Source organism: Pogona vitticeps, chromosome 6, assembly GCF_051106095.1.
Source record: "Pogona vitticeps strain Pit_001003342236 chromosome 6, PviZW2.1, whole genome shotgun sequence".
NCBI classification, from domain to species: domain Eukaryota; kingdom Metazoa; phylum Chordata; class Lepidosauria; order Squamata; family Agamidae; genus Pogona; species Pogona vitticeps.
Genome location: NC_135788.1, coordinates 77,690,120 through 77,716,724, shown reverse-complemented (window position 1 = coordinate 77,716,724; position 26,605 = coordinate 77,690,120). Strand labels below are relative to the sequence as shown.

At 39.7% G+C, this 26,605-nt stretch overlaps 1 protein-coding gene across 3 annotated transcripts in view; it reads left to right on the top strand.

Annotated features, from left to right (window-relative positions):
- Nucleotides 1-654: 654 nt before the first annotated feature.
- LOC110075381 (poly(rC)-binding protein 3) overlaps nt 655-26,605 on the top strand; it is a 279,989-nt gene continuing 254,038 nt past the window's right edge. For all 3 annotated transcript variants that reach the window (XM_078377629.1, XM_073003939.2, XM_073003932.2), the window contains exon 1: nt 655-795. The gene's annotated coding sequence lies outside the window, so the exon portion shown is untranslated. The remainder of the gene's footprint in view (nt 796-26,605) is intronic.

Below are 26,605 nucleotides of genomic sequence, written 5' to 3'. Positions count from 1 at the left end.
TCCCCTTCCTGGTAGCTTCCAGGCTTCTGCCCCGAGAAGCCCCTTGTATTTCCGTTTCCCACGAAGAGGAGGCATTCGCCTCATGTCCGCCTTCGCCAGCTTTCCGTCCCTCGCTCCCACGGCTCCCCGCGCGGGCCCCAGCCGTGCCTTCCTGGCGCCCCCCACCCCACCCCGCCCCCCCATTCCCGGGGGGGGGCGTCTGTCCCGCCTGTCCCGTTTTCCCTCCTGCCCCGAGGACAAGGCTGTCGGGGCGCGGAGACTTGGGCGTCTCGCCTCGCAGCAGCCTCCGCCGCTCTGGCTCTCACAGGAGCGCGCCCGCTCGCCCGCCCGCCCGCCTGCTTGCCTGCCTGAGCGGGAGCGCGGGGGGCTGGGGTTACGAGGGAGCAGCCGCGTGAGCGAAACATCCGAAGCCTCGCGCAGCCGGGCGTCAGGGAGCGAGCGGGCGAGAGCAACAGCGGCGGCGGCGCCGGCGGGAGAAGACGAGGCGAAGCAGCAGTAGATGGGAAGCCCTAGGAACGACTCCTCAGCGGCAAGACTCTCTGGGTAGCCCGCTCTACGCCCCGAGACCGTTTCCCCCTCTTCTCTCTCTTGGTTGTTTTCCCTCACTCTGGATTCGCGCCTCTTCGACCTCAGTCCTCCCCGCTCGCCCGGTTCCTCGCCCTGCTTTCTTTCGAGGGTTTGGGTACTCTTCGGCCGGCTGCCGGTTCCCGGGCTGGTGCACCACGGTCCCCACCGCCCGCCCGCCCTCCTTTCAGACCTCCAACCCGCCCCGCCCAGCAGCATCGCTTCCTTCAGGTGAGTTTGGTGGAGTCCTTTGCCTCACTTTGCTTCCTCTCTGCTTTGGGGGACTTCGCGGGGTGGGTGGATGGGGGGGGGGAGGAAGAAAACATTCGGCAACTGGACTTTCCCTGCCACCGCCTCAGCACTATTCCGGATCAGAAATGGGAGCGAGCGAGCCGAGGCTTGGTCCCCCCAAGTCCTGCATGTTTGGAAACAAGGGCAGCAGGAGCAGCATCTAGAGAATCTCTTCTTCCCCTTCTCCGCCTGTTATTCCAGATGCACATTTGAGCGTGTTTGTGGGACTCGCCTCAGCGCCAGCCAGGGATGCGAGCGCCCCTTGGGAGGTTTCCGGGCTTGACGTTAGCGGGACGCCAGTTCGCAAGCCCTGGCTGGGCTGCTAAGAGGAAGGCGAGGCGGCGGTGGCAGGCTGCTGACGGAGAGTAACTAATTGATCAGGAGGACCAGAGGAAAGGTGAAATGAGCCGTGGAAGCGACCCGCCTATAGTCTTCAGGAGAATCTCTTCTCTTTGATCTCTCTAGCTGGCTCATTAAGTGCCGTGTTTCCTCCCACACCCAAAATGCAAGCGTCTCAATTGGCTAATAAATGCAGTGTCCCGTCTATATTTAGATCTATGCCATGGCTATTTGGAAAGAAAAAAACAATCCATACTGATCCCCAGTCGTGTTAGCCTCTGCTTCTGAAAGGCCACGCAGGTCGAAACTGGAGCAAGTCCAGTTCTGCAAATCGCAGTACCATGTTGAATTAAGGAAGGAAGACTTTCATTTGACATGGGGACTTGTCAAGAGTGCAATTTTATAAATTTCTTCTGCTGCCATGTTAAACTGTAAAAGGTGGATTTTTTAAAAAAAAACATTTCAAGTGGTGGTGCCTTGTCTCAGGAATTTAGATTTATTACATAGATTTATATCAGAAGGTGTGGTGATGCATTTTGCAACTTAAGTCAGAGTTACGTTGTATACCAAAAGGGCAACATAAGTGTATACATCATTTCTGCCTCTTCAAGTCACATCACTGCTGGTTATGCAAGTTAGCTGTTATAGTAGTAATAGTGGGGCTGTTGGGAAAGTGGACTAGATGAGAACAATATAATATGGAATAGTGACTTACTTCGAAGGTTTGTGCAAATGCAGCACTCTGTACAAACTTTAAAGACAGCTAACTGTAAACAAAACATTTAGAAATTTAAAAGAAACCCGAAATCCAGATCAAATGCTTATGTATATGATCATTTTACCCTGGTATAAAAAAATCATGACTCATTTCATGCTCTTGATTTGGAGAGCTGAAAGCCAACAACAACCCAGGAGATAGACAGTGTCCCAATGACGTATTACCTGGACTGTACAGTTATCTGTGATTGTCCTCTGTTTGTGGGTGTGGCCAAGATAACCATGGAGCTTCTTGCCTATATACGCAAATATTTAGAAATCTGCATGACACCTAAAACGGAGTCTTCAGTTGTGTAATGGGCCTCTACAAACTGCTAGATCTATGGCTTACTTCTGGGTAGGGTATTACCAAAATGGCAGAGTATCCCCTCAAAATGGCAGGGGTTGCAGTCTGCTTTCTATTTGTATGTTTATAATAACAAATAATAATAATGCACATCATTTATGCTAACTAACCAATATGTCATCACTATTTTACATTATTCAACAAGGGGAGATCTTTATCACTCTGTTAGTTTCTGGTCTGCTTTTCTGAATTCTCTAGATATGAAAACATTTGACAGTGATAGCCTCAACTGAAGTGTAATAGGTAACAAAGTGGATTATTAACACTCACTCTATGTGTTTCAGTGTGCCCAGCATGATAATTGCAATTGTAGGGCAGAAGCTAAACCATTTATTAATATTTTTATCCCATTGGTTTCAGTGGAAAGTACTATGATGCATCTTTATTACTCAACAAACACAAATATAAGAATTCATTTTTTTCTGGGTCACATCGATAATTGGTACTTTTGTTCCGATAACATCCAGTAAACCTAGAGAAATGTCCTGATTTCAGTACTTCCAAATAAATATTTAAGATGAACTAATGTTTATACTGAAATGTAGGGATATATATATCGTATTACACTTCACATGCCTTACTGCAAAGATCTGTATCCAGAGATTATTGAAGTTATGGTGCAAATGAATGCTGTCTGAAAGATTCAAGACTACTAAATAAGTAATATGTGTACTTTATATAGCAATATACCCTGTGGGTGAGATTTTGAGAGTGACATATCAACCTTTCTTTGTAGTTTTGCTCTGAATCACAATAAACATAATAATGCCTTATTTTATTATAGAATAAATATCTTCCAATACCCAACTTTCCTCCATGGACAGCTAACCATACCATCTTGACCAAATAACCACATTACTGTGATTACTATCAAAGAGTAAAGTAGTAAGTGGGTTAAGTGGGATTTCCCCCCCAAGAAAATCAGAGCTGAGGTGGAGTGCATATTGCCCTTCAACTATTTGTAGAACCACAATGTGATTTTGCATTAGATGGCAACAAATTCACTTTATCACCCAGTTTTATAGTTGGTGTTGTGTATGTTTACAGAAAGACTTCTTTTTACATTTAAGCTATATTTAAAAGTATATGGGTATTAAAGTTTGAGGTACTCTTTAGAACAGTGCTCACAATCCTGCTGGTGATTTATGTTTGTATAAGTTAAACTTTGTAACTTACTGCTAACTAATGAGGTAGTAGTTGCATTACAGAGCAGGCATCTACAGCACAACAGTCATAGACCTAGCAATGCAACTGGTGATTTGTCAGTTAGTTGGAATTCACCATGGTGAGTTACTCAAGTCAACTTAGGCACATGTAAAGGTATATCACTGATATGATTCTGGCCAGTGTGTGTGAAAACAGCAGACTTGTAGCACCTTAAAAATTAACACACTTAGGGTAAAATCCTTTTGCCTAACTATGTGAGCAAAACTTGACATTATGCTTGTGGTAGTTACAATTGTGCCATGTCAGTAGTTCCATGAAGCACTTCCACCAGCACATTGCACAATGGTTGCAATGCAAATTGTGCAATTAATTTCTCAATTCCCTGTTGCTGTACATAACACCTAGCACATTTATGCAGGCATAACATTATGTTAATCATCATTATCATAATGTGCCATCACGTCAATTCTGACTTATGGAGACCCTTTTCAGGGTTTTCCAGGTAAAGAAAACTATTAAAAATTGTTTACTACTCCCTTCTTCTAGGAGTGCCCTGGGATTGTGCAGTTTGCTGAAAGCCACACAGACTGGCTCTATTCACAAGAGACACAGTGTGGAATTGAACTTCCAAACCTCCAGTTATGGTTGTATAAATAGGATTTTGCCCTTATTATTTAAGCCATAATATACAGTATTTATTAGGTTTTTTAAAAAAAGTTCCCGCATACTTGTTTTTATATTTCAAACAAAAGAATATCCAAAGATGTAGCTATGTTAGTATGTCTCCATGTGTTGGCAAAATTAAAGGGAATAGAGAAAAAAGTGCAAAGTTACACTACTTGTATATGAAGAAATGGATTTTGATGTGTAAAATCTGACACTGAAGAAAATTTATTAGTCTTTAAGGTGTCACAGTATTTTGTCTTTTTTCTACTCCCGTTTAATTTTGCCAGAATGTGGAAAAAGAAATACTAAATAATCCACTGGGGTTGTCATTTTGTATGAGTGTTTGCAACTTCTTGTAAAATTATACTTTTAAAATGGTTATATGTTCACACGGAAAACTAAGCTGGGATTTGTTTTGATAAACTGTAGAATTCTTTAAATTTAATTTTTAAAATCTTGTTCAAGTGAGAAATCATTATTTTATTGGTTGATTGGTTGGTTGGTTGGTTGGTTTATTCAATTTGTATCCCACTCCCCTTAGTGTCACAGCACTACTCTGGGCGGGTTACAAGTCATAAAACAGAAAACAAAAATAAAAATAGATATTAAAACCAATAGCAATAATTCATAAACTCCATTTTAAACCAGGCTTTATTCATTTATGTCTTATACATAACTACAGTTTGGAGTTATGTATGAATGTAGAACTCTAACTTATTCTTTGGTGGTGGTGGGGACCCCATCCTGTCTTCCCACCAAGCAAGAAATGCCTGAGGCAGGAGTGGCTAGAAGATGAGACCTCTCCATAGCCTAGGTTGTCCTCAGTGGCACTTTTCCACAATTTGGACAGTTTCCATGTTCTGCCTGGCAACAGGCATATTTTCCCTTCCAGATTGTTCATCACAAGTTAGCCTACTTTAGTTTGTTTCTGCTTTGTAGAACGCAGTATGTTGAAAGGACAATTTCATATCTATCAATCTATTAAGATATAACAAAAAATAAGTTTTAAAAAATTGAAAGGAAAAAAAGGACTACTGAAAAGTGGAGTGGGCTGTAGTTGATGAACATTGAAGGTGTAATAAATTTATTAAGGCTTATTTACATTATTGATTAACCCTGTGATATATATAGGAGGTTTTTTGCTGCGATTTAAAGTCATATGATAGTCACATCACATATATATGTATCACTGCCTGTATCTCTTTGAGACAGTGATTAAGGCATTGCATTTTTGGACTACTGGGTGTGCATCATCTTGGGAAAACATTTAATATGTTTTAAACCTGAGTTGAGGGAGGATACACTGGCTTTTAAAATAATTCCATTTGAGGCTTGTCCACTCTGCCCTCATGCTGGCGGCTCACTCCAGCTCCTGTGGTTGTGGTGGGGACAAATCTATTTGTTCCTTTAGAAAGCTTGACTGTTCCTTTAAGAATGCTCCTACAGTATTTGTATCAACAGAATGCACCACAGAAATGGTGAGGAGGGCTGGCTTTGCTGTGGTGCAAGTACACTGATCCAAGCATGTATCCTCTTAAATCCACGATTTTAACATGGGATCGGCCCACAAACACTTTCCAGTCTGTGGGCAGAGATGGTTCCTATGATTGAGATTTTTGGGGGATCATCCTACATAAAAAATGTGGATCCATGAAGATCTGTGCCTCTGATCCATATTTATGCCCAAAGACAGTTGGCGGGGAGGATGAATGAGGGGGCATGGAAGTGAGCGAGCAGGCTGGGGGGGGTGATCGGGCAGAGAGGGCGAGCGAGGGCACAGGGAGGCAAGGAGTGGGGTGGCAGAGGGTGACTGGGCAGGGAAAAAATTATGGCAGGAAAGGAGGGCATATTAGGAAATTGGAGGCATTATACGTCTGCCATGAGCTAAAATAAATGGCCATGCCAAGAGGAGGTTAAACGACACACTTCTGAACAGAATAACACAAGTTGGGGGGGGAGGCAGGAAATAAGATCCACTGTGTGATATGTGATCGACCTTTTTAAAACATGGATGCAGTTGCAGCTAAACACAATTAAAATGCCAATTCTTTTAAAAGTATAATCAAGCCCTTAGTCTGTGCCATGGAAGTCTTTACTGCACTCACTTCTCACTCATCTCCCCCGTTGCTAGGAAATACTTATTCATGTGGCAGCATGATACTTTGCACTTTGTTGAACAAACCATAACCCCAAAGAAATAGTGGGGCTATGATGTCCAAACAGAGTGTTATAATTCCTGTTTGTTTGCAGCTGGGGGCATCCACAGTTTGGGCAAAGGTAAACAAAATACAGTATTATGTAGCTTAGTCTGTTCTGCAAAGGGGGGATAGACATTTAAGACTAAGAGTTCTTAACCTGTGGTCCAAGGATGGGGTTCAGGGAATCCATGAAATGAATGCCAAAAACTGATATCTTTTTTAAACAATAAATAAATAAATATAATAAACTGTGGCAAAATTTTGTTATGTGTTTATGTGCATTTTTCTAGAGGGGGAATTCAAAGCTTTCATCAGATTCTCAAAGCAGCCTGTGACCCAGAAAAGAGTAAAAGCTACTTTTTTAGAGAAATCTACTGCAACTAAAACTACCTAGAATACTTTGGTAGATGTTAAGAGGTACTAATTGCAAAAAGGGGCAGTAAGTGTAAGGCACATTTCTATTTGAAGTGATCCAATGTGCTGTGGTTAACTGTGAAATAAGTGTTCATAGATCCCTTTGCATCTTCTCCATCAGCTGAAATGGCTGCTAACAGATGTCAAAAAGAAAATCTCATGGGGCTGCTGTGAGCAGTCTTGCAGAGAAAATGTTTTCTTTTCTCCTGCAGTAGATGAAGCACAAATTCAGCAGTGCAAAAACAGCTGATGGGGCACATGTCACTTACCATGACTCATGGTGTTGCCCTGTCCTCCTAAGGAGGTAGATTGATGGAGAGTAAAGCTACATCCCATGTGCACTTACCAGAGAGTATAAGCCACTGAATTCAGTGAATAGACACTCATAGGGCAGCATTAACATTGTTGTTACACACTGTCAGGTCATTTCTATAGATTAGTGATTTCTTAAAGGTCCTGTTATTATTAGCCCTGTTCCAGTTTTGTAAACTTAATGTGGGACTGTTTATATAGCTTGACTGGATGAATCACGTTCTGCCGCTATAACCAGAAATTGAGATGGAACGGGCCCTGCAATTTTTACTCAAAAAACCATTGAAAATCGCCTGATTGTCCTTTGCTTTAAGAGACAGGCCATAAATTCCAGACTGCTAGCTGAGGGGGAGCTTGAAACTGACTGCAGCTATTAACAATGAAGAAGTTAACCTGGTCTTAACATCAAACATGTGGATTTGGGACGTTAATAACAGCATATAATTTTGGAACTACCCACTAGAACTTGATGCACAGCCTTGAGGAAGATAATTTATCATTGAAAGTTCACTGCTTTTATTTTAGTTTTTGTTTGTTTTATATTCTTAATAGTCAAATAAAGGTATCCCTGTTCCTGCATTTGTGTTGTTTTGATGACCATGTGGCCTTTTTCTGATTTTTTCCCTCACTGAAAATCTTGATTTTAAATTTTGTACTGTAGGAGAGATAGGGGTATGAATGATCAATTCTGATTTTTTAGAAGGAAGACTAAGGAATGCCTTATTTAAGTTTTGATGAGTGAGTTCCAGCACGTTGACCACCATCTCTTCCTGTTGCTTTCCTCAGGAACTTTGCAGGGTTTGAAATGTATAGTCCCATTTCTCCATTTTTTCAGCATCTTTTGGTAAGCACTTTATTGCATCAGTTTAGAAGGACTGGCTAGCACATATTTTGCCCTATAAATTTCATATACTTGCAGATTTTGTTAAAAATATGCCTTTTCTGACTAGGAGGAAGGGAGCAGATTGAGAGTGAATGGCTAGTTACAAAGGAGACAGGAAAGAGTAAAGGCAGTATGTGTTATTATGTCATTGAAGGTTGGGGGAAAAGGGATTTGATGTAGAGAAAAAATGTTTTGCCACCCTTTACTTTTGGGATTTAGTTTTTCCTTTTCCTTATTTATATGTGAAAATTAATTTAATGGCAATGTTGAATTGTAACTCCCAGATGATAAGGGTTTATTTCCTTCTGAATACAGTACTTTGTTTTGAAGTATTGGAAACATCTTAATTCACAACCAGAAAAAGAGGGGGGAAAAGAAAAAAAAGAAAAGGAAAGAAAAGGGGAAATTCAAAAACAAAAGAAAATAAAAGCCTGTAGCCTTTTGCCAACAATGGCAAAAGAATCATTGGGCTAAACCCAGTGTTCATATCAGTTGAACTAAAATGTAACTTAATGCTATTTGACTAAAAAAAACTCATTTATTTCACTGGGTCTACATGTAGCTCAGATTAATATTAGCTATAATGGTCAGATTACTATTAGTGTTTGTATAAGATTCACGTAATATATTGAGGCTCATTGCAACTAATTGATAACGTGTCATAGTTTGTTTGAGTTACAAGCTTGGTCCCACACACAATTGTACAATTGAAATGTGTCCCAGCCCCTTGTTAGTTAGTTTTGGCTAGTTATGCAAACTTTATGCAAACAGCAACAGAATTCCATCCAGTGTGCTAGAGTTGGCTATATGTGCTGGAGGAGGGGCAGTGTTTCTTGCATGACTCTGATTCTGATAATAATAATAATAATAATAATAATAATAATAATAATAATAATAATAATAATAATAATAACAACAACAACAACAACAACAACAACAACAACAACAACAACAACAACAACAACAACAACAACAACAACAATAATAATAATAATAATAATAATAATAATAATAATAATAATAATAATAATAATAATAATAATAATAATAATAATAATAATAATAATAATAATAATAATAATAATAATAATAATAATTTTAAAAAACCTTTTCCCCCTCAATTTTAATATCCTGCTTTTCTTTGGAATTCAGAAGATACAAGTGGTGTCTGGTAACTATTTATTATTACAGCATCAAGCTATACAGAAAACAAAATTAAATGCAGAGCTTCAAGTACTGACATATACTGCAAAAGGCCAAATGAAATAAACAAAAAGCAACAAAACTCCAAATATACCATCTGAATGCTGGAGATGCAAAAAAGGAAAAAGGGACCTATATGCACATGTGGTGGATGTGTGAAGAAAGACAGAATGGGCACTGGTTTTTAAAGAAATTAGAAAAACTCTTGGATGTGATATTCAGATATCGCCAGTTATTGCTTGCCTGAACATAATTAAGGATGATCACTTGAAAAAGGTCAGAATGAGTTAGTTGTTATAATGATTAGGAAAGCAAGATTAATATTTGGGAAAAGTGACAAACAAATTAATCTTGAAAATTAGTATAAAGAAATGTGGAGTTTAGCAATTAATGTTCCATTAACATGTGAAATGAAAATAAGAATCAGAATGGTAAGTCTAACAATTTAAAAGATGTAAGGAATTTTTACTTGGAATATGTCTTTTCGAAGGGGAAAAGCTATATGCCAGCAGAAGAATCAATGTATTTTTGGAACGGAATGGGGTGAAAAGTTACAAATTGATATTATTGGTTACCTAGTCTCAAGGGTGAAAGTGGCACGAGTGGGAAATGTTTAATGTGTATTGCATACAGTCACCACTGAGTTTATATTTTAGTTCTATTTTTTGTTATTTGTAACTTTTTTATTAATAAATAATTTAAAAAAGAATAAGGCTACCTGGATTTTTATTTTGTGTGCTGGAGGTGCAGAAAAATGTGTTGCATTTGAACGTTTTATATTAAATATTATTTCTGGAGTTGGGGAATGCTTTTCTACCCTGGCTATGCAAGAGCTTAGAATGATTAATTCTGGAGCACTGAGCTGCATCTCTTGAATCTCAGAATATTCTGGAGTATAATGTGTACACAACATTAAACAAGTGGGCTTCAAACTTTTATTTTAGGTATCTGAAGGATAGTTAAGGTTGGGAAAAGAGTGCTACCTATTGCACCTTTTTCTTTAGGAGCTTGATTTAAAATGTTAATTTACAAATTCATAAAACCACTGTTTACATAAGAAGCTGATAGTGATTTGTTCTCATTAGGAATTTCCAGTTTGCTTCATTTCTGGACAAGTGTCCTGTTCTGGAACTGTTTGTTATTTTTATATAGAATCTCTAGCAAGACAATCAGTCCTCTTGGTGTTTTAAAATTTGTTAAATCTGCCAGCTCAGTGATGTAAGTTCCATACTGCCTTTAGAATATCCCAAACTACACCATGGGGTTGTCCCAAGGAAGTATTATCAAGGAAACAAACCCAGCAGTTTCCTCCACAATATTTTAGTGTGGTGCTGAGATATGAGCAGGAGAATAGTTAGCATCCAGGGAGGTGTAAGGGTATGATGTAAAAGAGTGCAATATGACATCCATACATGTGTGTGACCAGCTAAAACTTTTTTCAATTATGTAAACTCACATAACACATTGCAAATCTGCATTAGAGTATTCCTTGTAAAAATACGAACATGCTGCTATCCTCTTGGTTTCTTGTTTGAGCAAAAAATAAGTTTGCACTTGCAAATGAAGTCATGATTATCATTCCTTTTCGTAATTCTATGTGTTATACAGATAAATTTACAAAAATAAAATCTGAAATATATTAGAGAGAATGTAAGATTGCTGCCACAGTATAAGAATCTCAGTTGAAAAACAAATGAACTAATAATCATCAATTAAAGAAAATAATACAAAACTAATCTGCCAACTTAAGCTGGCAAGATGCCTGCCACAGTGAGTGATGGGGGAGGGCTGGCTCCTTGCATGCAGCAATGGTGAAAGTGCTGCTGCTACTGTTAATGACTCAAGGTATGATATTCAGAGCTGTATTTCCTAGCACCTTTGGGATTGACAATAGCGCCCAGTAATAAGAAATGTTAAAATAAGTTTTGAAAACATTTCACTCATTTTATAGATTATTTCTAAAACTTTCAGCTCTAAAGTGGTAAGAATTATTTTAGACGTTTAGTGTCTTTCTGTTAATGTGTCAAAAGAAGATGACTTCACCTTAACTCCAGTTTAAACAAGCAGTGTCACCATCTCATAATAATAATCCATTCTGTAAAAACCAGTGGAGCTACGGTAATACCAGTATTGTTGACACAAAATGTTTCAATATTTTTTGCCCATTAAAAAACACACAATAACAAAATTACAAAATCCTCTTTTAGAAATATTTTTTTAAAATCTAGATCCAGTAGGTGGAATGAAAAATCATGAACCTCTTCCGGTTTCCTGCTTACTGCTTTCCTAGAACATCTCTGGTTCTCAAATCAAGACAGACATTTACAATTTCAGCCATGAATAGAAAAAATGAATAGTTAAAATAAGAGGTTTCATAGGTGAGCCTATTTCAGCTGAGATGACAGATATTACAAGATCTACAGATGCTCTGGCTTCATATATTTCAACTACAGTGCTTTGTCTCTAAATTGACTAGCTGCAGTGTGGAAACAGGGCATTAACTAACTTTGCAATCAAATATCTGCAATCAAAAGGAAATGTCATTCTGCTCGCTTATGCTATTAACTCTCCTACTTTCTGGAGAGTTAATAGCATATGGATGTAGAATGACTAGGGGTATCTGGATCATATGGGAGGCAGGTATTAGGTTCAATATGAAGAAAACACAATGGAAAAGCTTGTAGAATAAGCAGCAATTAAAAACTACTTCAGCAACAATAAGAGGCAAAGCTAGCACTTAGCCCCAGTTCAGCTGCACTGTGTAAATTAATTAGAACAAATCTTTCTCTAGTAGGCAGGAGGGTTGCAATGTCAAAGAATTGCTGATCCATATGTGGCAGAACGGTTCACATATTCAAACACTTTGGCAGGCTGTATTTGAAACTATGACATATCCTTCACTAATTTGTATAGCACTGAACTAGCACTTTTCTTTTTGATGAAAATTGTAATTGTTTTCATAAGAACTTCATACAATTTTTATTAGTAGCAGGTAGACAGGAGCTCATCAGGTACTGGAAAACAACTGTAATACCATATATGGATAGATAGTATGCATATGATAAATAGCGATCTCAGAAAGTCAGACATATCAAAGTATATGAAACAGAAGGATAGCACAGACTGATTTATTCAAGGGAACTTGGTTGCCTTTTATTTCTCATGTTATGAAAGATCTTGAGATATATGTCCCTCAGTCATCTATGCTTCTTTATGGAATAATGTTATCAATGGCAAAGAGAAGAGTGGAAGGGAAACCAACTATTAGATATTTATGACAACATTTGCTCACCAAGAATTGTCTAAACAGATGTGCCAATATATTATCCCTTCTCAGTATACTTGGCCTGGTAGTTGGTTTTAAAAAATAATAACAACAATAAGCAGAGGGATAATATAATTGTTTAAAAGACATGAAGAAAAAAACCCACCTAGGCAATTGGGAAGGAAATTGCCTCTGCTAATGAGCAGGAATAGATTTCTTTGAAATTTGCATTATTATGTGTTCCTAAGGTAGAACTTCTCCACTCAGACATAAGTCACTTGCAACACTGCAAGGGTCTTCATCAGGCTGGGCACCATGCAGATGGGGATGCAGCAAAAAAAAAAAAGCATAAATGTTAAAAAAAAAAGTGCCATGGTGTGTGGGCCAGGTTCCTTTGTTTAAATCAGGCTTGTCCAACCTGTGGCCCGAGGGCCGCATGCGGCCCAGGTCAGCTCGTAATGCGGCCCAATGCAAGTTTTTATTTTTAAATAAATACCAAAGTTTCAAGTTACACTGCTGGCGCTTGCGGCCGGAATATGGCCAGGTCATGTCACAACAGTAGAGGGGAAGAGAGGGAAAGTAGGAAGGAGCGGGAGAGGAGGGGACAGGGGGGCTGCGTGACTGCATTGCGCCGTCCCTGTCAATAGGTGGACCCTCTCCCAGCCCCATAAAGCCACCAGAGTTCAAGCTGGCAGCCTCTGCTGTCTGAGATCGCAGCTGCTGGTAAGCGTGCTTGGAGCAGGGCTGTGGAGGACGGCTAGGGCTGCCCCCCCCATGCGGCCCAAACCAAATGTAGGTACGGCCCAAACCAAATTTTCATCTTCTAATGTGGCCCAGGGAAGGTGAAAGGTTGGACACCCCAGGTTTAAATCAAGTTCACAAATTCCAGAATGGGGGCTGCAGATTCAGGTCAGAGGTACAGCTTTCAGATTTCATCTCCAAATTTGTTGGACAAAGGGGTTCTCAGTTGTTTATGCCATCTTCACAGCCCTGCGTCAAAACACATGCTTCCTTCTTGGCTGGGAGTAGAGACACACAGAAGTGTAGAAAACTCCATATTAGAGAAGCTGGGATGACATTTAGTCTATGCACTTTGTCAGCTGCAGACAAACTGAAAGTATTGTTAGGTAGAGGTTGAAGTAAGATACCCTAAGTTCTCATCCTGCCTGGGCAATATTAATTGTACTTGCTTCATTGTAGATTGTGCCCTGTTTGTCTACTGAAGGTATCTTCCATAGTCCAATAGAAAAGAAAAAAAATGTCTGGTCTTGTATACAATCTGAAGACAAGATTGGGTGATACCTTTATTAATAATAATCATGTACTGTCAAGTATATAGGAATCACCACTTATATAGGTATTCCTCATCTCAAGCTGGCCGCATGGTTTAACTAATGGCAGTTCATCACTGACGAACTCTGTTGCACTTAAGTCAGTGTATGTAGAATCAATAGGATTCTGGCCCTTTTCCGCCCTCAGAATTCATAGCCATCAGATTATGTACACTTTTACTATGAGCCTTTTGATATGGACATTCATAAAGTCTAAGATACATGTCCAGTTAAGCTCCATTTGTCAAGCCGGTTGTCATGAATTACACAATGGCATGCTCACTTTACCTCAAAACTCCTGCCATTTTCAGTTCATTGACAATTTCTGGCTTGTTGCTTTGGAGTGAGTTCAGGATGTCTTCTGCCTTCCAATTTCTATATGAAGTCAGCAAGGTAAGTTACAAATGTACTGGCTTCTTAGTGAAGTCCTACTTATGTATTGCTTACTGTGCTTTTATCCATCGTGTAAGCAGGGCACTACCTGGTGCCTCCTCTCTGTCGTCTCCAATGAAAGAGAATCTGTTCCCTTTTGAGACAGTTGGTCCCACAGTCAATGTGCCTTTGAGAGAGTCTTGAGAGACTATTACTGCACCCGGCCTACAGATGGCAAAACAGACCTAATCTCATGGCTAATTATTTTGTTGCCACAATAGTACTGATACTCCTTTTTTTTACTTAACCAAAATGCTCTTGACTGAATTTCCATCTATATACATCGTTCACACTATTAATCCTTTTCTGTTTTACTTTTTCTCTTAGAATAAGTTATTCCTTCCTGTCCTTACATTCCAAGCATGTCCCATTGCAACAGGTATTAGGAATTAATTAAATTATATTTGCTTTCCTATAGTTCAAATTCCTCCTACTTATTTTTGATGGTCTGTGCATTGGAATAGATAAATAGTAGCAGGTAAGAAATCCAGCCGTATGCTTTCAGCTCCTGGGAGTGTTCCAAGTGAGGAATGTATTCACATAACTAAACATGTCTGTAGTTCACTATGCACTGCATACATACCATTAGACAGCTCTATATGTTATGTCCCCTTCACGGACTGCTGCCTTGTCTTGGTGAGGGGGCTTGAGTAATTCAGAGAAGCTATGGGTTATGCCGTGCAGGGACACCCAAGACGGACAGGTCATAGTGGAGAGTTCTGACTAAATGCAATCCACCTGGAGCAGGAATTGGCAAGCCACTCCAGTATCTTTGCCAAGAATACCCCATGAACATGTCATCGAAGCTACCAACATGAATTTGACCCAACTCCGGGAGGCAGTGGAAGACAGGAGGACCCATGGGGTCACAAAGAGTCAGACACGACTAAACGACTAAACAACAAAATATGTTATGAAAACATGAATAATGAGAATGTGAATAATTGTCAGGATACCTCTGTCCAGAGGCCACTAATGCAAAAGAATTTTTGCCCAGTGGTGTTTGGCTCTCCAGACTACAGCCCTAACAATCCCTTACCATTTGCTGTGCTCATAGGAATTGTAGGACAGAAATTCTGGAGGGTGAAAGGATCCTCACCTCTGTTTTAGGGGAAGGTAATCTCATCCAGTACGGGCTGAACACACAATCTCCCTGAATAGATGAGCCACAACCCACAAAAGTCCATCTTGTTTAAGATAACCAAAGTGATATGTCAGCATTTTTATATTTTGTTCTCTAGCCTTTCTATACAACAAAGTACCATATGTTAAAATATCATATCATAGCACTCTTTAAAAGTGTTCCCAACAAACAAAATTTCTAGTGTAGCTTTATGCATTTTGGCTTTCAAAAACAGGTATTCAGTATTTCAATATAGATATTTTTGTTGTTCACTTGCTACTTTAATCAGTTTTCATTCATCACTGCTGATAGTTGAATTCTAGTTTTAAATGCATTGGTTAGGCTTTAAGCTATGTTGTAAGTCTGGATCAAGTTGTGAAAGAAACAGATTATATGTGTGTGCCAAATGAAATCATAAATGGCTCGTTTATGTTTGTGGATAGGTGGTTCTATATTTCTTCCTGTAGTTGAAAAAGATCTACTTTCAATGCAGCAAAGCCTGTGTTCACACAATGCCTGTGTTTAGCTGGCATTGATCCTAGTAAAGAGTCAATTTCAGATTGAAACCAAACAATATTTAACAATCAAAATAAATCTGAGTATCAAAGTGTAAGTCTTTTAATTGTTGCAATAATTTCACACATGAGCTTGTCTAATTCTTCAAGCTTTATTTATCTACATTGCTGCAATGTTCCAGATGTACATTACTTCAGAGCTGTTGAAAAATCCAGAGTCTTACAGCTATGAAGAAAACTGTAGACAAAAACACATAAAAATCCTTTATCGCAACTAGTGAAGAGTTACAGTTGTTATTGCCATCCAAAAATCTTAAAACTATAAGAGATTTCAGATATTCAAATACAAAACTTAAGTTTAGGCATCGTGCAAAAATAAACTCATAAAAGAGGCAGATCTGAAACAAAAGACAGAAAATACATCTCTTTAAATGGCAAAGTTTTTAAAAGTAAGAATATATAAAGAGCATTGTCTTTACTTAAGCATGGAAAAATCTCAGTTGTTAAAAATAAAAATATATTAATATAAATACATTGTTCAGCCTTTTAGAATATTTGGACTCACACAGAAAATTATTAAATAATATTCTCAATCAACCAAGCCAGTTAAAATCTATGGTGGAAAACCCATATGATTGCTTTTTATATATATCTGAGACCCAGAGCAGTGTGGAGTTGTGATTATGTGATGAATGCTGTGTTAATTGTGTGTGTCTTTTATCTCCACATATTTATGACTCTTAACAACTGTGTTCCTTTTCTTTCTTGCTATAAACATTCCTTATCTGCTCACCCAGGTTTTATGATAGTAGGAAACGACTATACTGTATGTGCAACCATAATACAAAATTTCATAGACTTTGCATTTACTCAAATAGAAAATAAATCTTTTTGCACATCTCTATGTTATGACTATTTTTACAACCATAGGAAATTTCTTCTTGATGTTTCTGCTATCCTAGCAATAATGTGGAATCCAAAAACTTATATATCATGGATTTACATTTTTTAAAAGATGGAATTATAAAAACTCTATTTTCATTAATTCACCTGTTATTTATGATAATCTTATCTTTATGTTTATAAATCATAACCAAGACTTTCATTCGCTTGCCAAGATTGTTTGTAATTCATTGATATTGCTCTGCTAGAGCTGACTAATTGTTTTGCAATAATTTATGTAAACTATCTTTTCAAGCCACAAGTTTTGAAAGTACTTTCCCTTTAGGGCACTTTTTTCTGTACCCCTTTAATTTTTCTAACTTTCTTAAATACACAGTATTTAAAATCTTAACACTATCAAGTTCTTAATGGTATTGTAAAAGCTAAATAGAGGTATTATTTCTAATACCTAAGTGAAAGAACGTCTAGTGAGGATTAGATCGAGCTGATGCCAATGCTTGGATCTTGGATGTCTCCAGGAAACTCTGTGTTGCAGCTTCGTGTTAAAGAATGTGTTGCTGATGCAAAGACCATAATGGCAGCAAAGCTCCAGCAAGCGTTGGCCATTTTCATTCATCTTTCCAATGCCAAAACGGCCTAGACAAGTGGGCCAAGAATTATGATCAGCACCAACTCTAGCGTTAAAGTCTCCAAGAATGAACAGTGCCTCTCTTTCAGGGACTTTTTTGATAGTAGCTGCCAGATCGTCATAGAATTTGTCTTTCACTTCTGGAGTGGATGACAGTGTTGGTGCATATGCACTAATAAGGGTTACTGGTCCTGCTGATGAGTGGAGCTGCAGAGACAGGATTCTTTCACTCCCCACAGTAGGTGGAACAATGCATCTCAGAAGAGTATTTCTGACTGCAAAGCCAACACCATATTCCCTGGTCTCATTTGATGGTTTTCCCTGCCAGAAGAATGAGAAGTTTTTTTCTTTGACAGATCCCGAGTCTGGCAGTCTTGTCTCTTGCAGGGCAACAATCTAGACTTTCCAGCCTTCCTAGTATTACGATCACACGCAGTTACCAGAGTGCTGATTGTGATACTGATCACTCCCTGGTGTGTAGTAGAGTAAAACTGCGAACAAAGAGAGTATATCACACGAAAAAGGAAGGAAGACCACGTATTGACATCAGCAAGACTCGCGATCAAAGAAAAGTGAAAGAATTAGCCCAAGCACTTGAGGAAGCCCTTCCAGGTCCGGCCAATGCAAATGCACCTGAACGATGGGAACAGTTCAAGAACACTGTCTATAACACCGCCTTGTCCACCTTTGGCAAGAAGACCCAAAAGATGGCTGACTGGTTCGAAGCCCATTCAGAGGAGTTAATGCCAGCCATCGAGGTTAAGAGAAGAGCTCTAGCAGTATACAAAGCCTGTCCTAGTGAGTACAACTTGCAAGCTCTTCGAGCTGCTCGCAGCCAAGTCCAACAGGCTGCCAGGAGATGCTCCAACGATTATTGGCTCCAGCTCTGCTCTCATATACAGTTAGCAGCGGACACAGGTAACATCAAAGGAATGTATGACGGTATCAAGCAGGCTTTAGGTCCAATACAGAAGAAATCTGCTCCCTTGAAGTCTGCTACAGGTGTGCTCATCCAGGACCGAGCACAGCAGATGGAACGCTGGGTATAGCACTACTCTGAGCTATATTCCAGAGAGAATGTAGTAACCGAAGAAGCATTAAATAACATTGAGTGCCTACCTGTCTTGGAAGAGCTGAACAGCGAATCAACCCTAGCAGAAATAAAAGCGGCCTTGGACTCCCTCGCCTCCGGCAAGGCACCTGGAAAGGATAACATCCCTGCTGAAGTGCTGAAATGCTGTAAGGAGATCATCACCACCGAACTGTATGAAGTCTTTTGTCTCTGCTGGAGGGAAGGTGGAGTACCACAGGACATGAAGGATGCAAACATTGTCACATTGTACAAGAACAAAGGAGACAGGGGTGACTGCAATAACTACCGTGGCATCTCTCTTCTTAGTGTTGTAGGGAAGCTGCTTGCCCGTGTTGTTCTGAAGAGGCTCCAGGTGCTTGCAGACAGAGTCTATCCAGAATCACAGTGCGGATTTCGAGCTAATAGATCCACCACTGACATGGTATTCTCCCTCCGACAGCTGCAGGAGAAATGCAGGGAACAACAACAGCCACTCTTAGTGGCCTTCATAGACCTTACAAAAGCATTTGATCTGGTTAGCAGGGATGGCCTTTTTAAAATACTTCCCAAGATTGGATGTCCACCTCGTCTCCTTAACATCATCAGATCTTTCCATGAGGGAATGAAAGGCACTGTAGTTTTTGATGGCTCAACATCAGACCCCTTTGACATCCGAAGCAGAGTGAAACAGGGCTGTGTCCTCGCACCAACACTTTTTGGGATCTTTTTTGCTGTCATGGTGAAGCATGCCTTTGGAACTGCAACCGAGGGTGTCTATCTCCGGACTAGATCAGACGGAAAGCTCTTTAATCTCTCTAGATTGAGAGCGAAGACCAAAGTCCAACTGAAATGCATGCGGGACTTCCTCTTCGCAGATGATGCAGCCATCGTTGCCCACTCTGCTGAAGACCTCCAACAACTCATGAATCGTTTCAGCAAGGCCTGCCAAGACTTTGGACTAACAATCAGCCTGAAGAAAACACAAGTCATGGGCCAGGGCGTGGACTCACCGCCTTCCATTACCATCTCTACACAAGAATTGGAGGTTGTTCATGACTTTGTGTACCTTGGCTCAACCATCTCTGACACCCTCTCTCTGGATGTCGAGCTGGATAAACGCATTGGCAAAGCAGCCACCATGTTCTCTAGACTCACAGAGAGAGTATGGCTCAATAAGAAGCTGACGACACATACAAAGATCCAAGTCTATAGAGCCTGTGTCCTAAGCACACTCCTGTACTGCAGCGAGTCCTGGACCCTTTGTGCACGGCAGGAGAGGAAGCTGAACACGTTCCATATGCGTTGCCTCCAACGGATTTTTGGTATCACCTGGCAGGACAAAGTCCCAAACAGAGTAGTCCTAGAACGAGCTGGAATTTTCAGCATGAATACATTACTGAAACAGCGACGTCTACGTTGGCTTGGGCACGTCGTGAGAATGGCTGATGGTCGGATTCCAAAGGACCTCCTGTATGGAGAATTAGTGCAGGGAAATCACCCCAGAGGGAGACCACAGCTGCGATACAAGGACGTCTGCAAGCGAGATCTGAAGGCCTTAGGAATAGACTGCAACAGATGGGAAACCCTGACATCTGAGCGTTCAGCCTGGAGGCAGGCACTGCATCGCGGCCTCTCCCAATTTGAAGCGACCCTTGCCCAGCAGGCCGAGGCAAAGAGGAAGTCACAAAAGCAGCAAAACCAGGGAGCTGGACAGGGGACAGATTGGATTTGTCTCCAGTGTGGAAGGGATTGTCACTCTCGAATTGGCCTCCTCACCCACACTAGACGCTGTTCCAAGTCCTTCATACAGAGCACGCTACCATAGTCTTTCGAGACTGAAGGATGCCTAACTAAAAGTGAAAGAAATTGCTGAGTAATATTGAAGCTTAAGTGGCTTTGCCTTTTATTTGGAGTGCACTTAAGAGTTCAATTCATGAATACAAGATACACTGGGGGTTTCCTCCTCCTCTTCCTCCTCCTCCTCCTCCTCTTCTACCCTTCAATATTAATATTCTGGTGGACACTTACAACCGAACGGCAAAAACAGTGGCCTTGTTAAATTCTTCATATTATTTAGCTGCAACTTCATATCTGAGAAAAAGAACTAATAACAAATAACTCATTATTTCTAACTAGTCACATCCAAGTTTTGAGGGAGATATCATATATAGCTGTTTCTACAACTGACAGTTCAAAATAGGTCAGTTTGATCCTACCCATGTTTGGTTTTAACAGAGATAAAGTTGGCATAGCAGAAACCTGGTGCAGTTATACAAAAGACTCTGATTCAAAAAGGGTATAGTCTCAAAAGGGGAAAACATTTGGAATCAAGGTGGGTAACAATAATAGCTACAAAAAGTATTCTGTTGCAAAGGATACTCCATTGTCCCCTTGACAAAAATGGTCATGGTCATCTTAAGATGAAAAATACATCAGGGAGACATCTCACAGAGAAAGTGTAGTAATTTGTGATTTCAGTTACCCTCGTGTAGATTAGATATGCATGTTTTGGTTACTACAAGGAGATGGAATGTGTGGATATGCTAAGTAGCTGGCTCATAGAGCAGCAGGCCATGGGACTGACCATACAGAAGGTGACCCTGGATGTAAGTGGTACTGCCGAGGACCAAGTTCAAGATGTTGCACTGGCTGCAAAAGAGGAACACAATGCAATTATATTTATATGTATGTGGAGAATTATCCAAAAATTCTCAGGGAAATATGCTTCACTTTAAAGGAGAAAAATTTACTACAATAAAATTGAAGATGAAAAGGGAAGTCAAGTTTGCCACATCTCTCCAATATACTTTTGGGTTATTCACTGAAATGACTGAAGCCTCTTCTGAGTTGCTATCTGCCTTAAAAATAAATTTCTAAAAACTCTTTGAGCAGCCAGGCAGACTTCTCAGTGAAGCCTTAGCAACTTGCTCTCTGGATCCCTTCATGAGCCAAGAAATATATTAGAAAAATAAATATGGTTCATCACTAGAGAACTGTGCTTTACTTTGAGACATGCCCAGCCACTGAGAACAAGAGTTGGTAGAGAGAGAGGCATGACGATAGAGGGCTGTGCATGGTTTGGCTGGGCTTTGCTATGGGATTATTGGGAGGGCTGCAGGACATGTAGGCCTTTGGTGGGGAGTACTGTGGAGAAAAAGAAGAAGGGGATCCAGGGCTGAGAGTATCCAAGGGGCAACCAGGAGAGTGATCAAAATATCTCTGATGGCAGGGAGAGGAGGAGCTTCGTCTTGGTGAAGCTAGCAGCTCTTGGGAGAAGCTCCCGGAGAAGCTAGAACCAATCTGGTCTGGGACCCCCCTAGAAACAGGGGAACCAAGGAAGGATCAGGAGAGACCCTTCTGCAGCAGTTGGGTGAGCCACAGAAGTTAGAAGATTGGGCAGCAACTCGATTTTTCTTTCTTCTGGAAATTCACATCAGCACAGACTGGAGACGGGCGCCATTTTTGGCAACCAGCCAAGACAACTCTGTTTGCCGAGAATAAGAAAACAAGCACGGCAAAAATATACATCAAAGTAAGTGGAAGCCCTTGCTCTATGAAAAACCCCATTAAAATGAAGAACAAGTGATTGTGTGTAAATTTATGACCAAAATGAGATAAGGAGCGGCATATCCAGCATGCCAGCTTTTACTCAAGCTGAAGGTCGAGTTGTTTTTAAAGGAACAGCCAGGCAGAAATAGATCGTGTCTCCATTAAAGGATAAAAAAAAAACTCCTGAAGAATTAACACTGGACAGGCTTTGAAAGAATAAATTCTGCTGCAAGCTGTTCACTTTGGACCCTTTTCTTCTTTGGATATACATTTTTAGACTGTGTGGGAACTCTGGTTTCCGTGGATAATATATTTGCTGAGACCCTGATTGCTCGCCCTCCCTTTTTGGGGGAGGAGAAGGAAGCCTTTGGAAGTACAGTAAAAGGGAGAAGAACGGACTGTGAGCTGTGAACTGGGGGCCATGTGGTTTGAACTGAACTGGGATCTTGTTAAATGACACTCTAATAATATAGTATTGCCGGGTGAAGGTAAAAATAAACTTTGAGAAGAGAAAAGAAGAAACAACTGGTCTGAAGGTTAGCGACGAGAAAAAGGGCTGGACTACAAAGACACTTGAGAGACTCATGTCTTAGATTCCATTTCTTGCTTGAGTGTGCCTGCTATTTTACTGTTAACACTGTAATAGTTGTAATGTGAAATATTAGAAATATTAGACTTGAGGTTGACCTACATATTATGTGTATTTGGGCAAAGGGGAGAGGGAATTTCAAGTGAGGGATAAAACAGTGGAAACTGAAGAGTATTGTGTATATCTAGATCAGATATACTTGAAAAATGGAACGTCCCCCTGAGAAAATTACAGATTAATGGCTAGATTGGAAAACCTCTTTTCAAATGACAGTGATGGAAAAATTTATGCAGGTAAATTACTGTATTATCTTGACCAGATGGAAGGCTTAATTAAAGACTCTAAGGGAGAGAAAATAGCAGAGGTTAAATTACACCAAAAAGAAATCCCAGAGCCAGGTGTATTGATGGAAATATCAGATAATATAAAAGGGTTGAAGTGTCACCCAGTAAGCGATGTAGCGATAGCAGATAGGAAAACTGAGGCTGAAAAGCAAACTTTGAATGATATTGCTCCCCCTTCTAAAATATGGAAGAAAACAGAGTCGCAGAAACAAAAGAAGCACATGGAAAAAAGGGGAGGAGCAGAATTTTGAGTGTACTCTCAAGAAAAAAGGAGGGTGAAAGAGGGGATATATCTCACAACTGGCCTTGGTGTTCTGATGCTGTGGGAATAACTTAGATTTAAGCTGTACTATATGTGTAAGCTGAAAGCTAAAGGGGTAAATACGTAGACAAAATAGTTAAAAGAAGAAGAAGAAGAAGAAGAAGAAGAAGAAGAAGAAGAAGAAGAAGAAGAAGAAAGATGAGCTTTTACTGGAACATGAATAGATTAGATGTTTACATACTTGATATGAAAGACTGAATGATTATATATTTGATGTTTTCTTATACTCAAAACCCTCTTTCCACCCCTTCCACTGCCCTTTGCCTTCTGTATCCCTTCCCCATCACCCAATAGTTTTGAAAATAAAATAAAATAAAATATATTAAAAAAATCTCTGATGGCGGGAAGTTACAAGGGATTGTGATGAAATGATTGAGGAGGTTCGTGAAACAAATATTAGGGGGAAAACAGCTGTGGTGAGGCTGTGGAGCATCACAGAAGTTGGAGTGGGCAGTGGGGTAGGGAGATATTTTGGAGGTGTTGTGTGTTTGTATGTGTGCATATGAATAAATGTGTAAAAGAGAGCAAACTGAGGGATCCTAAAAGGAGATAAGACTGCTTGGTATATTCGTCTTTGATTGCACATTTGTGTTTGGTGGGAAATGATTTGTAGGTTACTTCCTAATCATTTGGGGGGAATATAAATTTGAAAGAATATACATTAATTTGAAAATAATATGTTTAGAGGTGGTTTGGGGAAACTAAGCTGTTCGGTTTTTCTGTGGAATTGGGATTCTTCTGCTGTGCATTACTATTAGTTCAGTTTTTCTGGTTTTGGAGTTAAAACTCCTTCTTGCTTTTCAGTTTTGGGGATAAAATTCATGTTTCAGCCCATCAGACTGCCTTCTCTGAAAAGGGTGCTTTGTGAAAATCATACTCACCGTAGCAGCCATTTATAAGGGCACCTGCAAGACTGACTCAAAATTCCAGATTTGTCAACTAGCTGAAAAATATTCAGGGATCATTTCTCGCCAAAAATCTTTCACAATGCAGAGCTTCCTATACAGGGGAATGCTCAAAATGGATTTGCACTGCAGAGATGTCTTCATCTATAGAACAATCTAACAAATGAAATGAACTGACCATATTTTCAGTGCATTTTGGACATATTTTAGGGTAACTGGTCTAACATCTAAAATTTTTATTTGAATGAAAACAAGGACTGAGATGGAAGTGGGACATTAGGAAGGCAGGAGAGTGTTCCTTCCCTGTCCTGCTTTGTAGGTGTCCTTCTGGAACATCAAATTTTCATTATAGTTAATTATTGATAAGAAACATTTTTTCTTGCCACAGCAACACTTTCCACATGGTGAAATCACTTCTCTGGAGAGAGAATGTTGCAAGTACATTTTGGGTTGGATTCAGTTTTTCAGATCATGTGATTTCTTTTCTTCCTGTGTACCCAATAACTCTAGCACAAAAATATAAGCAGGAAGATTATGTTGTCATGACTCACTTGGGTTCTAATGGCCTCCTGCACTGAGATTTAATTAGTAATATTGTAATTTTTTAAAGGACAACCTTATGAATGAAATGTAGATGAATGTTTTATGTACGGTTTCCCCAGAAGATTTTAAATTGATTCCTGCTCTTGGTAGATGTTTAAATAATTAATAGAGCCACTTCAGGGTTTTAGACAAACAGAGCTATTGGTTGCCTGCAAAGAAGCAATCCTCTATCAGCTGGTCTAAAATGCTTTTCTGTTGGTTGGTACAGAGATGTGTTAAGTGCTTCCCACTTCCCAAGGAGTGAGAAGTAAGTACTGGGGAAATGTTGCAGAGCTTAGTCGCTTTTGGAAGAGAGAACACTGAAGACGTACGGTGTCCTTATAATATTTCTAAATTATTATAATTGAATCTTTTTCAGCAGGCAAGCTTCAGCTAAATCGGTATCAGAGTACCAGAGAGAGCTCGTGTACCCCAGTTTTAGAGTCTCTACACCCCAGTTTCAGTATGCTGCTAATTCTTTATGAAATAAAACTGATTCAAAACATTGTCTTGTCCCATTCCTATCAGTTGGGAGGTATCACTTCTTTAAATGTCACTGCTCATTAACTTCCCATATTAATCTAGAGAGAAAGAAATTCCCAGCCATTAAGAGAACAATTTAAGAACAGCAAGGTATGGTGCTGGCATGCCTAAAGGAGGCAACAGTGAGATCACTGTTCAATAAGCCCCCATTAAATCCTGTTAAATTAATTCTGAATAATTTAAGGACTGTTGGAACTGAAAACAGGATAAAACATAGCAAAGTGAAGGCTTGGAGGAAAAACAATCTGGAAAAATCTAGTGAGGAAAAATTTTTTACTCCGCTTTCTTTTACCTACTTCCCCCAAATTTAACAATTCTAGCCTGGGAAATGTAAGCCAAACTGTTTACATATTAAATTTTACCCCACCAAATGATTTCTGGATATTGGCTCAAATCCTGCTGCTTAGTTTAGTAAATTGCACAAGAGTAGACCTATTGAATTTATGGAAGAGTTGACTCAGCAAATTCCTACTGATGCAATGGACTTACTCTAGTGCAAGCTACTAGGGCAAGCAAAATGATTTCATCAACTAATATGAAAAGCAGTACAGTACAACTTTTAAAGCTGGACCAAGATCAATTATGCTTCTAAGGGGTATTGAGTGTGGTTTGAATTTCATTTTGTTTTTTAAAATCAAAACTTGCCAACATTTGCAATTTTTTCATACATGGGACAAAAGCAGCTCCAGACATTTTTTAAGGGAAAAAAAAACCCTGAATTTCACTGATTGTCCATCCAGGCAGAGAACTTTGAGTGTTTAGCCAAAGTTAAAGTGACTATGCATCCAACCAGGCTTGTGATAATTTATAAGTTGCCAGCTTCTTCTGCTTCTTTCCTGACAAGTGCCTCATTTTTCACAACTGTATGACAGGAAGATACAGCATGGTTGTCTCCATACTGGGAGCAGCTACACCTATTGAATTTCTCCATTGTTGATGGTTGAATGAATGCTTGTTCTTATAAGTACCAAAATTCATAGCTAGTGTCCTGTAATGTTACACGATCAGCTAAGGGCAATTACGTAAGCATTCCTCATTTCCAACAGGCTCCACTTTATAGGTCTAGCCTTGCACTGCTTGCAAGGCTGGTTATACAGCAAGTTGCAGGATTGGTTGCACCATGGAGACCTGCCAGAGCTGGGAAAAGTTTAAATAATTCTTCTTATGCTCTCGATAGATTACTACTCCCCTCTGCTTATTTATAAATTGGAAGGAAAGAACAGATGTTTAAAAAAAAATCAAGTGTGGAGAAAAGTGAAGCTGCCAGATTTGTTCATTCAGGAGATACTATTACTTTCATCATAAGAAACAAGATTCTGTTCATTCTTGGTTTGTGATCTTC